This window comes from Mytilus galloprovincialis, chromosome 8 (assembly GCF_965363235.1).
Source record: "Mytilus galloprovincialis chromosome 8, xbMytGall1.hap1.1, whole genome shotgun sequence".
Taxonomy (NCBI): domain Eukaryota; kingdom Metazoa; phylum Mollusca; class Bivalvia; order Mytilida; family Mytilidae; genus Mytilus; species Mytilus galloprovincialis.
The window spans coordinates 16,113,743-16,131,103 of NC_134845.1; the positions used below are offsets into that span (position 1 = coordinate 16,113,743).

At 32.0% G+C, this 17,361-nt stretch overlaps 1 long non-coding RNA gene across 1 annotated transcript; it reads left to right on the plus strand.

Annotated features, from left to right (window-relative positions):
• The first annotated feature begins 5,976 nt into the window (after positions 1-5,976).
• Positions 5,977-10,602, plus strand: LOC143085177 (uncharacterized). The gene is made up of 4 exons (XR_012981259.1): positions 5,977-6,111; positions 7,896-8,021; positions 8,684-8,797; positions 9,982-10,602. It is a non-coding gene; the product is annotated as an uncharacterized LOC143085177 (long non-coding RNA).
• Positions 10,603-17,361: the final 6,759 nt, after the last annotated feature.

The following is a 17,361-nucleotide window of genomic DNA, read 5'->3' on the forward strand; positions in this document are numbered from 1 at the left end:
TGATTTGGCCAATGAAAGTAGGGCAGAGATTAGAGGGAGGCAGGACTAATTATTCGGGACGTCGGGATCGGGTGTTTTATAGCTCGGAATTTCGGGATTGATCCGTACGGGATGCGGGAATATTTTTTTCTGAATTTCGGGATGTCGGGATATGAATTTCCTTAAAATACGCACCTCGAGATTTCATGTTTTTAAGCCTGGGATAACGGGATCAGGGCCCCTCCGATCAAACTCTGTACAGTGATCGTCTTCGTTCCGGAACTATTTTCCTTTACTCCATCAATGTGTAGAGTAGTATGCGGACCCGTATGCAGATCGGAAGTGGAACTGTCGGGGAGTTAGCCCTTCGACCACACCTCAAATGAGCCTTAGTCATTTATACGAGATTCAAATCCTACCATTGGTATGTTAATAGGGCTCTCAAAAGGAAAAACACTGATGGATTGTCCTAGAAGCATATTTTATTAGAATAATAATGGTCTATAAGCAGATTCATTTATTTCATGTTTGAAGCGGTGCAAATTTTTAATCTAATTTGACTTTTACCAAAAAATGCATTGTAGCAAAGGGGAAGAATAATTGTGGTTTAAGGCCAGAAACACGAAAATAATTGAATTTAACAGAAAGGAAACAAATAACGGACTTTGGAAAAAGGGAGAAGGCTTTTGATACCTTATATGAAATTCTCCAGTCATAATATCTTTTACAAAAGTTCACCTTACAACAGTTTACAAGCTTTATATGCCCGCGATTTCGCGGGTGTGTTCTAGTTGTATTTATATTGTGTCATAGATCGAACTGATTTCTGCAGTGAATGTTAACTTTTTTTTTTTGTTTAAATTAAAAGAACACAAATGTAGATGTGGTATGTTTGTCAATGAGATAAATCTTCACAAGGCACTCATTGGCACAGAATATCAAAACTATAGGCACCAGTACGACAATGAGAAAGGCTCATATGATATTGTCCGCTATCAATGGTTCCAAAATGACAATTGACAACTAAATCAAACGAGAAAATTAACGGCATAATTTATGTACAAAATAATGAACGAAAAGCATATGTGTAACACAGCAACAAACGAGTTGAGCCATTTCAATCGATGTTTTATACATTGTTTTTTTTTTTTGTGTCGTAATGTTACTCTACTGTCTCTGGTTAGGATGAAAGTTGGTGTCTGTTAAAACATTTAAACCCTGTCTTAAGTCAGGATCCTGTTGTTGAGTGGTTGTTGTTTCTCGTTTATGCATACAGATTAGACTGTTTGTGTTCCTGTTAGAATTGTTTTACACTAGTCATTTTAATGCCTTTGATACCTTGTTGTTCAGTGTAAGTGAAGGCTCAGTGTTGAATGTAGCACTTTGAACTACAATGATTATCTTTTTATTCGTTGTGATATGGGTTGAGAGGTGGCTTTCATATCACATCTTCTTATTTATATAAATATGTGGCAGTGGGAATTTTTTCTAGTAAAGCTTTGAATTATCTCGATCGAACAATTAATACGAAAAATAGACCTTATGAAGGAACAGGGACAAAAGATACCAGAAGTACAGTCAAACTCATAAATCAAAAATAAACTGACAACGCCTTAAAATGACAGAACAGACAAACAATATAACACATGACACAACATAGAAAACTAAAGAATAAGCACCCAACCAAAAACTAAGGGTGATCTCAGGTGATTCGGAAGGGTAAGCAGATCCTGCTCCACATGTGACACCCGTCGTGTTGCTTATGTTATAATATTTATCAAAGGTACCAGGATTATAATTTAGTACGCCAGACGTGCGTTTCGTCTACATAAGACTCATCAGTGACGCTCATATCAAAATATTTATGAAGCCAAACAAGTACAAAGCTGAAGAGCATTGAGGATCCAAAATTCCAAAAAGTTGTGCCAAATACGGCTAAGGTACTCTATGCCTGGGATAAGAAAATAATAGAATTGACCACATTATTGATATTCATGTCAACACCGACGTGTCTTAAATCTCAATATCTCAAAATCATCAAAATTACCAGAAAGCCAGTTGAAATCGTGTAACGACACCTACCCCCACCCCCTTCCCAATATTAGAGTTTTGCACTTTAATGACGATTTGTCTAGGCCTGTGTTATTCCACGTCCGAGATTCAAAAATATGCAACTTACCGTATATCTGATCATACCTGTCTTAGAACGATTATTATTGCTTATTTTATACAGTCTATGAAATAATTTGTCCTGGTGGCTTCCTTGGCAACATTATTACATGGGTAAGTATGGAACATTGGATACTGTGTAGGTTGTTCTGTAATACAACGCTATAGATAGACGAAATCTGACAGAATAGAAATGTGCGATATGAATTTGGTTCTTATTGTGCACCAGTACTGGCCTACTTTCAACCGAATATTGATCTTGTTCAATCGCTTAATAACCAATATTGCATTGAGTGTTTACATCACAATAACGGACCTGAATAACGGGCATGTGCTCCTTACACAGTGTTTTGCGTTTTTTTTTAAGGAAACACTTGAATGGAAAAACTCAGTAGACAGCAAATTGATCAACACACAAGATCAATAGGAAAAACATGGTATTCATGAATTATATTCTAGACTACAATGTTGGCGTATGGCCATAGTGGAAGATTAACACATACCCAGCTAACGAAACGAGTCTTTGTGACCTCTTGTTAACATTTCAGTCGAAGTTTGTATTTTATAGATCATAACAAAACAATCATGATCATTCATGTTTCTCTAAAATGACAACACTGTGAGTGCTTCTTTCAATGACGATATAGTACAGCCTTATTAACCACTTAACTGCATACCAATAAGCTTTTTATGAATAAGTACGATACAAACCATCAGATGTTTGTTAACTCTTATGTTTTTGGTTTCAACGAATGTAAAGTATAAAAGTAAGATTTTCTTTTTAAGTATCATTTCATAGATTTACAGATGAAAATGCATTCTTATCAATAAGTTCTTCAAAATACTAAACAAGGATATGACGATAAATACATTTTGTGCATATTAAGAATAAGGAAACCTGCAATCTAATTATTTTCAGTGGGGAAATTACCGATTTGGAGTTTCCTTGGATTTCTTTATTTTTTCATTTTACTTTGTACATCAAAATTTGAAATCTAAGTGCTTGTCTAAGTGCTTGGGATAAAGTTTGCATGACTCACTTTATATCACTTAACGTTAGAAATCTTTAAATCTTAATTTATCGTGTGATATTACTATTTCATAAAACATGAGTAACCCAGCCGTATTTTTGCGCCTGTCCCAAGTCTTGTCTTGTTAGTCTTGTATTTTTTTTATTTTCTTTTTTATATTTCGGAGTTTAGTATGACGTCTATTATCACTGAACTAGTATACATGTTTGTTATGGGGCAATTGAAGCACGCCTCCGGGTGCTGGAATTTCTCGCTGCATTTAACGCCCATTGGTGGTCTTCGGTTGGTGTCTGCTCTTTGGTCGAATTGTTGTCTCTTTGACACATTCCCCATTTCCAGTCTCAATTCTATTAACCTATAGTTTTCGATAAGGTAGGGTGTTTGCATTAATTTAACGGCTTCCTGCTCTTTTGGAAAAACGTTTAAAACATCATCTTCTATGAATTGTGACTGTTACGAAGATGTTTCACACTCAGTCAGTTTTAGTCTTTATAGTTTACATTAAAAGTAATCAAACAATTAACAATTGTTTTTAAATATTTGTTCTTGTGGATGCCATTTAATCTTTTCTATCCTTGTAAACGTTTTTGTTTATGTTTTTTTTTTTTTTTTATTGGAAGGAAGGGCAGTTTTGGTGGATTTCAATTGCACCTATACGACCTTCCAAGTCAGCATTCAGGGGTAAATGAGATCATTACTATACTATGTCCAGTGACTTGTCTGACGATTGGTTTTAAGATTGAAAAATACGATTTTTTATGTGTTCTATCGAGATGATTAAGCATGGTTAGTCGAACCAAACTTTTGTTTTCAGTGTTATTTTTTTATATGTAATCATTACTGTATTATGCACGTCTTTTAGGCGCAGAATCAAGTTAAAACAAATACGGAATAAACCATTCCAAAATTTAGTCCATTATATGATATGTCAATTCAACATAATCTAAACTATGATTTAGCGTTTCCAAATTTAGCTAGCATTCAATTTAACCTTGATTCGGTGCCACATGTCTTCATACATTTTTTTTAAATATGGACTACATACACATGACAAATGTCTTTATCTTTATTAAGATTGACCTCTTCGTAAATGAACAACAATATTATTGTTCGATCTCTTTCCATTTCATGATTTTTTAAAAGCGGACGTTTAAAATAGAATTTGCTTTGTCAGATGAATATCACATTGCAGACCACAAAGAACAATATCAAATTAATTAAAGTGTTCGAAACCAAGTTTATTCTTCCGTTGGCTTGTTCAACAATGTACGGGTTACACTGTTCACCATGTGATATTAATATCGGGATATAAAACAAATAGTTTGCCAATTGAACGCTCTGTCGTACACTTGTAATTCGGTAAGTAAGTTTTCTGCCATTTCATCACATAGCTATTTTTTCGATTCATACTTAAAACCCGATAGGAAGCAATTATTTTATTTCGCTAATAACAAAATTATTAACACATTATTTCTTTCTTAATGTCAAATGGAATGAGTGTTTAAAATGTTTACGTGGAGGGAATTTTTGAACCAATGAAAAAATATAAATCTACTTAATCCTATTTTACATTTATAAAGAATCCGTACAGAATAATTGCAAAAAAACAAATTCATCGTGTGGAAATGCTTCCGGCAAATTAACTTTCGGATTCTGGTACCTAAGTTAACAAATCGTAACATATAACAATCACTACGAATCATTCAATACATTGAAAATAACTGATACCACAGGTCAATATATATTTAGTCAAAGAAAGTAAATGGGCTGTGTCACAGATTTTGGTAGAACTTACTACCTTAGCTTGTTTATTCATATCTAAAAATTGAAAAAAAACAATGCCTTTGTCTTTTTTTCTGCCATATAACTGCATGATATTTTTCTAATTGCAAAAAGGTGAATATTTGATTATTAAGAGAAAGCACATAATATAATATCGGCGAAAACGTCCACAAATTTGTGTTAACAAATCTCCAATTTCAAATTCATATATTTTTTTTAAATATGTGCTGCTGATACATGAATTTTACTTTTATTTATATAAAATATATATATGGTCATCGACATGGGTTTTGTGGTGCATTACCTGTAATCTTGTATGTTGTGAAAAGCATCTACAATCGCTAATTTATGGCAAACAAAACGATGTCGTTGCGATTATATAACCGCATTGTTTTCTGGTATTATTTCAGCTAGTGCACACTTTAATTAATGTATGTCGTTAAAACGAAGTCGGTGACTCTATCATCATAATTAAAATTTTACATCAAATAAACGCGGCTTATTCAGTGTGCACAACTTTTTTGATGTTATTTCTTCATAGACAGAATAAAATATTACAGTCATTCCTTAAAAGAAACAAATTTATGACATAAATCGATAACCCAAAGTTTTATGCAAAATTCACCAAAATCTGTGACAAAGCCAATATTTTTCAATAGCAATTTAGGTCAACTTTTGCTTTATTACCATCTACATATTTTAGTTATTTTTAGTTATTAAATAACGGTGATATTGCTATAGCTAGTGCCTGGAACTGCTACATGTACCAATATTGTTTTTCTAGATTGTGAAGTCTTCAAAAAATTAGATATGGAACCCCACTAATACCACTTTAAAAAATCATAACGATTACGTGTCCTCTTGTAACCTTGAAGCTATTCCGATGAAGTTTGAATTATGTTTTAGTAAAACTTTATTGACAGATTTGACTTACTTTGAGTTTTTCGTTTAATCTCAAGTATGAGGATGTGCACATTTAAAATTTATAACCTGGGTAACACAATTTTGTAATAGGCAGTATGTATCAATTATATATAATTCTGTTTTTTAATGGAGACCCCTTTGCTATTGACGCTGTTAATTGCAATTGCTGTCACAGTAGTTGTATCTGTTCCAACCAAATCTCATAAGGAGGCGAACAAACGATGGGGTAAGAAATACTATAGTGTCTTTATGTTTCATAAACTGTTATGTTTTTAATGTGTTGTCGAGAACTAAAACATGTTTGAGTTTCTTCAACTTTGTACTTGTTTGGCTTTATAACTATTTTGATCTGAGCGTCACAGATGAGTCTTATGTAGACGAAACGAGCATCTGGCGTATTAAACTATAAACCTGGTACCTTTGATAACTTTTTACACCACTAGGTCAATGCCACTGCTGGTGGACGTTTCTTCCCCGTGGGTATCACCAGCCTAGTAGTCAGCACTTCGGTGTTGACATGAATATCAATTATATGGTAATTTCTATAAATTTCCTATTTACAAACTTTGAATTTATCGAAGAACTAAGGATTTTCTTATCCAAGGAATAGATAACCTGAGCCGTATTTGGCACAACCTTTTTGGAATTTTGGGTCCTCAATGCTCTTCAACTTTGTACTTGTTTGGCTTTATAACTATTTTGACTAGTGCCACTGACGAGTCTTATGTAGACAAAACGCGCGTCTGGCGTATTAAATTATAAACCTGGTACCTTTGATAACTTTTTACACCCCTGGGTCAATGCCACTGCTGGTTGACGTTTCGTCAGCACTTCGGTCTTGACATGACTGTCAATCATATGGTCATTTTTATAAATTTCATATTTACAAAACTTTGAATTTATCGAAAAAATAAGAATTTTCTTATCCTAGGAATAGATAACCGTATTTGGTACAACTTTTTGGAGTTTTGGATTCTCAATGCTCTTCAACTTTGTACTTGCTTGGCCTTATAACTTTTTTATCTGAGCGTCACTGATGAGTCTTTATGTAGACGAAACGCGCGTCTGGCGTATTAAATCATAAACTTGGTCCCTTTGATGATTTTTTGTCCCCGATACATTTTAAGTCCATGTCTGGAGTTGAGAGCGGGTAATTAAGTCGTGGTTTGTTGCTGTTCATCATTTTAATTTTCCGTTTTGTGATTTAACATAGTGAGGTTGTAAGTGTTGCTTCTTTTGAAAAATTTCACGTTTTGTTATGAATCTCTGATGGATATATTTAAACTTACGATACGATAAGACTTTAACCGCAGTGATGGAGGTCATCTGCTGATCTATAAATGATAACCTCCTGATCCATTGTTCATTAAAGAACAGTTGTCTGATTTTCAATTATACATCTCCTTTTTTTTATACTAACTCATTATTATAAATTTCAGTACAAGTCTTCTTTCTTAATCACATTAACAAACGTTTATTGCATCGTATGATCATTTAGGCATTTAACGTGCTTACCTTTCCGGAGCACCTGAACCCCACCCCCATCATTCAAGGTGGGATTCGCGTTGCTTAGTCTTCAGTTTTCTATGTTGTGTTTTGTGCACTATTTAATGTCTGTATTTGTTTAGCCATGACGTTATCAGTTTATTTTCGATTAATGAGTTTGAATGTCTCTCTGTTTCTTTTGCCCCTCTTTAACAATTTTATTTGAAAATATGATTGTATAAAACAACGCTTTATTCTTCTAATATCTACTTTGACATAAATGGTAATATAGAAATGTTTATGAATACAAATTTTGGATTAAGACGAAAATTTGCGGGCGGTATTTTACACCATATTATTCAATTCCTAGAAGATAAGTTATCTCACTAATTTACTATTAATTAATTACTAATATAATTCTAAAAACGTTTTCAGAATTTAATATTCTTTCCTAGTTTATGACTTTTAATTGACTTACAGCTAACATATATGCTATTTACTTTTTTTGTGTTTGTATTTTGACAGACTATGATTATTATGGTTGGTATGGGGATTATGATAGTTATGATTTGTATGATGATTATGATTGGTATGGTGATGATTATTGGGATTACTATGATTGGAACGATTGGTATGATTAATATGACTGCGGTAAGTACGTTATGCTAAATTAAATAAAGTTGCAATATTGATTAAGATTGTTATGCATTCATTGCATTCTCCTCAAGATATTGATTTAATTGTTACCCTTGTCAAAACATCTTAATCTAGAAAACGATGGTCGTTTAATATAGTTGCATAAAGTTCGGTTGTTCACTTTAGCAGCATATATATTATATATATATAATTAACCTTCGTAAGAAAGCCTTTCATGAGTCAGATTTTAATACTGTCCCACTTTGTCATCACAATGTCAACAGTTATTGACATATGCAGACTTTAGTTATATTCATGATTTATTTGACAACACAGTCAAGTAAGTGAATCATGAACATTCAGACACGTCAATAGGTGAAAATGTAAAACAATTTACATATAAAGACATTTATGTAGACAAGCTGAAAACAACTGATTAGTAAGCTAACATGAATGATATTTGGAGTTTAATGCAATTTTCATCAATTTTTGTGACCTCAGGTTACATTTTTTGTAGTGATACAGTTAATGAAATACACATACCATTCGTCAACCGACGCCTCCGTCAGCTAAGATAAGTATTTGTATGCAAACATTTACATAGATTTTACTGTAAGGGGTGTATTTAGCATTAGTTTTTTTGAATTATTAAAATCCGTCTCTTTTTTTAATGACAGATCTCACAGATGGAAATGTCAAAGAATGCATCAGTGGTGACTGTGTGGATATCAATGACATATGTAGTGGAGTTGACAGTTGTTCCAGTATGGAAAACGATTGGTTCTGTACAGGTATACTGACAGTCAATATTCAAGACACTCTATAAGACAAAGGATATGATTTATGTCAACGAATTACAGCCTATGATATATCGACTGTATTCGTTATTGCCATACCGAACTGTATCATTTAAAGATAAAAAAAACACATAAAAATATTCAAATTATTTAAAGTTGAAAATATTTATAAATTTACCCCATTTAAGTATATATATGACACTTTAATAACTTGATTGGTGTAACTAGTTGAGAATCTAATGAGTACAAGATCAGAGCATATTGGTTCATATCTTTTGAAGGCTTAAGCGATTAATTCATGACGTTTCTGTAAAATTTGAAGACTTTTTATTTTTTTTTTTCAAATTTCATTTCCTTTCGGTCAGTATGTTCTTGGGTTTTTTTCATCGATGTAAAGTTTTTGATTGAATCTTAAGCTGGTTCGCTTCTCAGTTTTTCCAAATCATTAACTTTTCGAAACACTTGTTTATATTGATAGGAGATTAATAAAGGCATCAAAAGAGCAAAAAAAAATATATAGGTCAAAATTTCATAAGACTTTTACAGATGGCTTATCATTATACATGTTAAAGATTTATAAAAAGAAAAATGGGGGTCAATTGGCAAATTTTTAAAAGAAGTTTAAATGGATAAAACCAGAGGATTCCGAAAATCTGACAAAAATCCCAAAACATAACAAGCGAACTTCATTAAGAATCATTTAACCTTTTACATTGTAAATATTTTATATCAAAATCAACACGTTAAATTCGTGAAACGAGTAATTCCATGTGTAAATAAATAATAGTAATAATTGAAGACAATGAAAAAGTTTTGGTTGCAACTCTTCGCTCTCCCTGTCTTAAGATTTGATCAAATAATAATTTAATTTAGGATATAATGTGTCTTCTGATTGGCTGAGAGTGTTTTGTCAATTCTCTCATAGACACACATTTGTCATGTGACCGTGACGTCATCAACGTTTTTTTTTTTTGTGATTTACTCCGGCTTTAAGAAGGAATGACTATAATAATTTTTTTTTCTGTCTATTCGAATTAACATAAAAAAAAATGTGGTGCACACTTTAAAATAACCCTCAAAACTCGTTATACAGTGTGCACCGCCTTTTTGATGTTTTTTTCTTCAAAGACAAAATAAAATATTACAGTCATTCCTTAAATGTATCTCATGTCTTTCAGTATATGCACGTGGAATAGAGAAAGCCAAGGATTCTATCAAAAAAAGAAACTTAGGAAAAGGTGTCGATGACAAAAAGCTTAAAACAAAGGTCTACCAGCTGATTACAAGAAAGATAAAAGCGACAAAACAGAAGAAGGTGGTCAACGGGAAAGAAAAAGCCAGGAAAAACACCGAACAGAATCTAAAGAATATTAGACGTCTTTTGTCAAGAAAAACAACGGGACTGAAGCAACGTATGAATCGTGCATTTGAGTCAAAAGCCAAGCCGTAAAACGAACTTGAAGAATTAATTCCTTCCATCAATATCATCATCTATCAATCTATCTAAATTTATCATTCATTATTGCAATTAACTTTAATGCAGTAGGATATTTTTAAATATTTTGAATCTATATCATCTTTGTCACCAAAAGTGTGTGCTTAAAAGATCGAATGCGTTCTGTGTACAGTTATCAAATCTGCTTTGTATAACATTTGAAAGTCTAGAATAGAACGCTAGTATGGAGATATCCATACGTTTCTTTCATACAATAAATATGGTGTTCGCAAGAAATGTCATGTGTGACGAAATCATCTAACAAAATTATCAAATATAAATTTAATAAAGTATTCAATTCATATCATGATCTTTGTCTTGTCTGTATAATTCATCCTTTTTCATTTCTTTTTTTTTATTTATCTATAATATATATTTTTTTGTCACTTAAGTATTGATATAAATCACTGATAAAATTAACCGAAACACAACGCTGTCGAATAATAGGAAATCAAACGGGTCATAAATTAAATGCAACAGGAAACCAACGATTTATAGTATGTCGAAATGTACTACTATTGTATTGTTTATTTGTGTATTTCTCTGTCCTGAATGTTCTTGCATTGATTTGTACTGTAGTCCTGTCATGTAATTTTTTCATTTTAGTTTTACATTTAACATTAACATAAGAGCGCGAGATTTGGATAGCCACAAAACCAGGTTCAAGCCTCCATTTTTTTCTTAAAATGTCCAGTACCAAGTCAGGAAAATGACAATTGTTATCTTATAGTTTCTGTGTGTGTTACATTGTCGTTTGGGCTTTTGTAACACTTTACTGTTTCTGTTGATTCGTTGTTCTCCTCTTACAGTTGATTTGTTTTTGTCGGTTTTAGTTTGTAACCCAGATTTGTTTTCTTTCAATCGATTTATAGAAAAAAAAAGAAGATGTGGTATAATTGCCAATGAGAAAATCGTCCACAAGAGACCAAAATGACAAATAAATTAACAACTATAGGTCACCGTACGGCCATCAACAATGAGCAAAGCCCATACCGCATATATAGTGAGCTATAAAAGGCCCCAAAATTACTATGTAAAACAATTCAAACGCGAAAACTAACGCCATATTTATGTAAACAAAATGAACGAAAAACAAATATGTAACACATAAACAAACGACAACCACTGAATTACAGGCTCCTGACTGTGGACAGGCACATACATACATAATGTGGCAGGGTTAAACATGTTAGCGGGATCCCAACCCTCTCCCTAACTTTCGAACAGCGGTATACAATTATTGCCTTTGTTTACGTTGTTGTTAAAAGATGATCATCAAAGAGAATAATATTGAAATTGAAATCTATCCACCATAGACCATATGACGTAACACTAAACAAATACTGATCACCAATTATAAGCTATAAATGCTCTTTCTGTTTTCAATATGCTACCTTCAAATGCTTCCTCTTCTTCATACTTTTCTGTCTTTCTAAAATAAAATTGTAATATATTAAGATATTGAATCATCTGGATCAGAATGGAAGTCACATCTTTGTCAATGTTTGAGTATTATATGCGTATGATCAATTTGTATAAATAATTTGCACATAGCGCAATTTCTCCAATGACACGACTATATTTTGAACATGAATTACCTTTTTTATGTATTAAATCTCAATAAGCAAATGTGGTTTAAATTGTCTAGCTGAAGGGATATTTCATAGGTTGCTAAAACAGGAGAATATCATAAGAAGCAATCAAAAACTATAAGTTGAAGAAAACAAACATTTCCTTGAATTAGGGATTTTCTTATTTCAATCTCTAACCTTAAATTATCTCTTTTTTATGAAATCCTATAGGAGAAATCTATGGCAAGCCGTTTTGCTATTTATTCTTACTTCAAGATATCTCATAAACTTTATATGATATCTCATACAGTTTATAAGATATCTCATTTAATTTATCCGATATCTTATATAATTGTCTTTATAAGATATCTCATAAACTACATCGCATATCTTATAAACTCTATAAGATATCTTATAAACTATATTAGATATCTTATAAACTATATAAGATATCTTATAAATTATATGAGATATCTTATATAAAAATTGTTTATAAGATATCTCATATACTTTATAAGATATCTTATGGTAAAGAAAATTAATCACCACCTTCATTTACTAGTTTTGATTTTGTTCAACGTAATCTGTACGATATTTTATGATTGAAGTTAGATTCAAAACAAATCGGACATATATATATAATATAGTTAATTGCTATTAATTAGTATTGCAATGTGCATTGTGTTTAAATATAATATCAGTATTTAGTTCTATTATAATCTCAAATTAATCCTATTTCTATCTTATTTTTGAGATATAATTCTTCAAATGTGACGTCATTTTCGTGTTGTTTCAGGAATTCAAATGTTTGCGTGATGTAATTTTTGTGCCTTTTTACTACTTGTATGTGACGTCATTTTATGACTTTTTGCGTTCAGGCCTGGACCAAGTCGGGTGTTTCTATTTTCTGTGTTGGTCTTCAATGTATTATGTATTCGGGTTTTGTTTTCTGTAATTAGTTAAGACGTCAGTTTTATCATGTAAATCTTTTATATTCATTTGATAAAATTTACTGTTTGCAATAGAATAAATTGTTCTAAATAATAAGGATGTTATTATCACAAGCAGAAAACCCTAGCCGTATTTGGCACAACCTTGTTCAACTTTTAAACCTCAGAGCTGCACAACTTTGTACCATTTTTTGACTTTCGAACTTTTATATCTGGGCGTCACTGGTAAGTCTTGTGTGGACAAGGCGCGGTTTTGACGTATTGAATTTTAAACCTGATGCCTTTTGTTATCTATTATTCATGTTTTTCTTTGCCTAATACGTTCTCCTATTTATTTGTATTGAAGTCCTGTATTATAATGTTGTCATTTTAATCTTATATTTAACAATGCAATGAAAGTCCGAGGTTTGGCATGCCACAAAACCAGGTTCAACCCACCATATTTTCTTTAAAAATATCCTGTACCTAGTCAGGAAAATGGCCATTGTTATATCATAGTTCGTTTCTGTGTGTTTAACATATTTACGTTGTGTTTCCGTTGTGTCGTTTGTTTTCTCCTATATTTGAGTGTGAATTCACATTACTATAAGACGTGTCACGATACTTTTCTATCCCAAATTCATGTATTTGGTTTTGATGTTATATTGGTTATTCTCATCGGATTTTGTCTAATGCTTAGTCCGTTGCTATGTGTGTTATTTTGAATGTTGTGTCGTTGTTCTCCTCTTATATTTAATGCGTTTCCCTCAGTTTTAGTTTGTTTTCCCGATTTTGTTTTTTGTGTATAGATTTACGATTTTTGAACAGCGGTATACTACTGTTGCCTTTATTTATAAACTTTAGAAGATATCTGATAGAGTATATAAGATATCATATAAACTTTATGAGATGATATCTCATATAACATTAAAGATATCTTATATAATATATGAGATATCTTATAAAAATGAAATTATAGAAGATATCTTATATATTATAGGAGATATCTTGAAATTCGAATAAATAGTAAAACGGCTTGCCATAGAAATCAATTAGAAATGGTTCTATGCTAAAATAAAAAAAAAATATGAGACACTTTTTAAGTAAAACTTAACATGATAACAATTTGACACACTTCCCGTTGCTTTAATTTATTGCACTTTAGACCTGAATCCAAATGCCATTTTTTTTTTATTAATAGATGTTTACCAATCAGTGATATTATTTGGTTAACTACATTATCAATCTGTCAAGCTACATCATGTATAGGGAACGATTTTAAGTATAACATGTGTCACTTCAAATTAAAACATGGCGTTCTCCAATGCAAATTCAAATCGGAAAGTTCAAAATTAAAAGCTGAAACACATCAAACAAATGGAAAACAACTGTCATATTCCTGATTTCATACAAAGCATTTTGTTATGTAGAAAACATTGGATTAAACCTGGTTTATAGCTTGCTTAAGCTCTCATTTTTATGACAGTCGCATAAAATTATAAAAAAAAAATCCATTTTATTGACCTCAATGTATTACAGTAACAAAACAAACAAACATAATAGGTAAAAATATCAGTATAGGGGTATAGAAGTCAACATTGTGGTACCATATTAATCACTATAAAAACAAACATATATGTAACAAAGGAGCACACGATTGTAAATCTTTGTGATGTAGCTTTTTTACTATAATTACTATTTTTTAAGAAACTATATAAAGGAATAGGATAATTTGAATTTAAATGCAAATCATCAAAGTAAACAAACAAATATGACTTCGAAAGACAAGAAAAAACATGGAAGCTTTAAATTTATTCTTAAATATAAGTTTCTATATTTTTTACCACGTAGTTATCGATTTAGAGGATTATAAAAAGTAAAGTAAAATAAAACATATACCAAACTCAAAGAGAATTTTAAAAAGAAACGTAATTGACAAAATATATAACTATGAAATGATGACATAGTATTGGGACAACTGTTAAGCTTTCCGTCTTTAAAGACCCTCAAATCATAGAGGAGCTGTCTTGCCTCCATGACAAATATGTTGTCGTTCCAGCTGACAAAGCCTCAATCAATATTGTTTTTGTTTGCAAGAAACACTACATTGACTGCCTGATTAAGGAACTGGGGATAGATAACACACTTGAAAATCCTACATATACACTAAGTACGCTTGCGAAGCAGGAGATCCCGGAAAACCACAAATCGGTTCTAATCTCCTTTGGTGGTAATCCAAAGGATGAAGACAAGGATCTTCCATCCTTATATTGGATATCCTAAGCTTCACAAGAATCCTTATAAGGAAAGGCATATTGCAGGTTCTTCCAAGTATTCCACTTAACTCCTTTCTTAAGTTCTTACAGCCATATTCATGCAGTCAAGAAGACTTCAGAAATATTCTGAAACGGCATATTCAAGAAGTGGTGTTAATCAGATGCGGATACTGAAAAATTCAAAAGAGTTATTGATGAATATACAATCTCAATATTAAAACATTGTACCACCATTTAAACCTTTGATTTTTCAACCCTTTATATCACTATTTCACATACTAAACTTAAAGCTCGACTGAAAGAACTCGTCAGCTTATGTTTCTTAAACAAAAAGTGCACTAGACGTTTTAAATATCTAGTTTGGGCTGGAATTCAGCTTACTTTGTGAAAATCATACAGAGTCAAGGAAAAAATACACCGAAGAGGATATCACTGTCATGCTGGACTTTTTAATTGACAACATATTTGTTGAATTTGGAGGTTTGGTCGTCCAACAAACTATTAGAATCCCAATGGGTACCAATTGCGCTCCTCTACTTACAGATTTGTTTATATATTCCTATGAAGCAGAATTTATCCAAGGGCTTGTACAGAAATGAGAAAAGACATAAGCCCAGTCTTTTAATTTCACCTTTCGGTATATTGATAATGTACTGTCTCTTAATAATAATAGATTCAGTGATCACTTACATTTAATATATCCAAGTGAACTTGAAATTAAAGATACTACCGACACAGATAAATCTGCTTCATATTTAGACCTTTTTTCTCGAAACGACTACTGATGGTAGGTTGAATACCAAAATTTATGACAAACGCGATGATTTTAATTTTCCTATAGCAAACTTTCCAGTTCTGTGTAGCAACATCCCATGGGCAGTTTTCAGCAGCCATTGAAGATGTTTAAATCAACTACTCGAGGCATACAAAGAAACAATACATATCGTCAATCTAAAGTATAAAATTTAATTTTTCATATAAGTGTACTTTTAAATCATACATATGATATCATTAAAGGTCCCAATTTGACTGCACAAGATGCGCATTTTGAAAATAATGTCATTTCATTGATTATATAGACTAAAATTAAGATTTTTTCATTAAAAATTAAACAAACAAAATATTTAGAACTTTCTAGATTAAAGATTGGTGGTATATTGGTATATATAACAGACTAGTATGTAATCTCAACGTATTTTACGTCCGTATGTTGCTAGATGGTGGTACGAAATGTAAACAAAGTGATTTTGTGAAAGTTAGTGATGTTTGGTCTTGTCTGGGCTGTTTAAAACTTTCATGTATGGCTGTCGGTTGCTTTCACACTTTTTAAAGATATCAGTTTTAACTCTTCGAGTTTAACCTAATTTTTCTGTTTCAAACAAAATGTATGTACAGCGGCTGGTTCGTAATTCTTTATTCATTATTCATTATGCTAGCAGTCAGTTTTATTTCAAATTTCTTTAGCTAAAAAAAAAATCAAAAAAGGAGTATTCGATAGCAAAACATGAAATTCAAAGTTTAAAAGAGCATACTAATAAAATTGAGAATGGAAATGGGGAATGTGCCAAAGAGACAACAACCCGACCATAGAAAAAAACAACAGCAGAAGGTCACCAACAGGTCTTCAATGTAGCGAGAAATAAATTCCCGCACCCGGAGGCGTCCTTCAACTGGCCCCTAAACAAATATATACTAGTTCAGTGATAATGAACGCCATACTAATTTCCAAATTGTACACAAGAAACTAAAATTAAAATAATACAAGACTAACAAAGGCCAGAGGCTCCTGACTTGGGACAGGCGCAGAAATGCGGCGGGGTTAAACATGTTTGTGAGATCTCAACCCTCCCCCTATACCTCTAGCCAATGTAGAAAAGTAAACGCATAACAATACGCACATTAAAATTCAGTTCAAGAGAAGTCCGAGTCTGATGTCAGAAGATGTAACCAAAGAAAATAAACAAAATGACAATAATACATAAATAACAACAGACTACTAGCAGTTAACTGACATGCCAGCTCCAGACTTCAATTAAACTGACTGAAAGATTACGATTTCATCATATGAACATCAGGCACAATCCTTCCCGTTAGGGGTTTAGTATCATACCATCATAACATATATGAGAAGAACATAACCACTGTATATATTGAGACCCCTGAGTTTCAACAATCTTAATTGTCCTCAAATATACACCTTTAGACATATTCCATCTCTCTTTTTATAATCTACAGAATTAAATCAATAATACATGTACTTTGAAAAAATGATATTTCAAATATACAG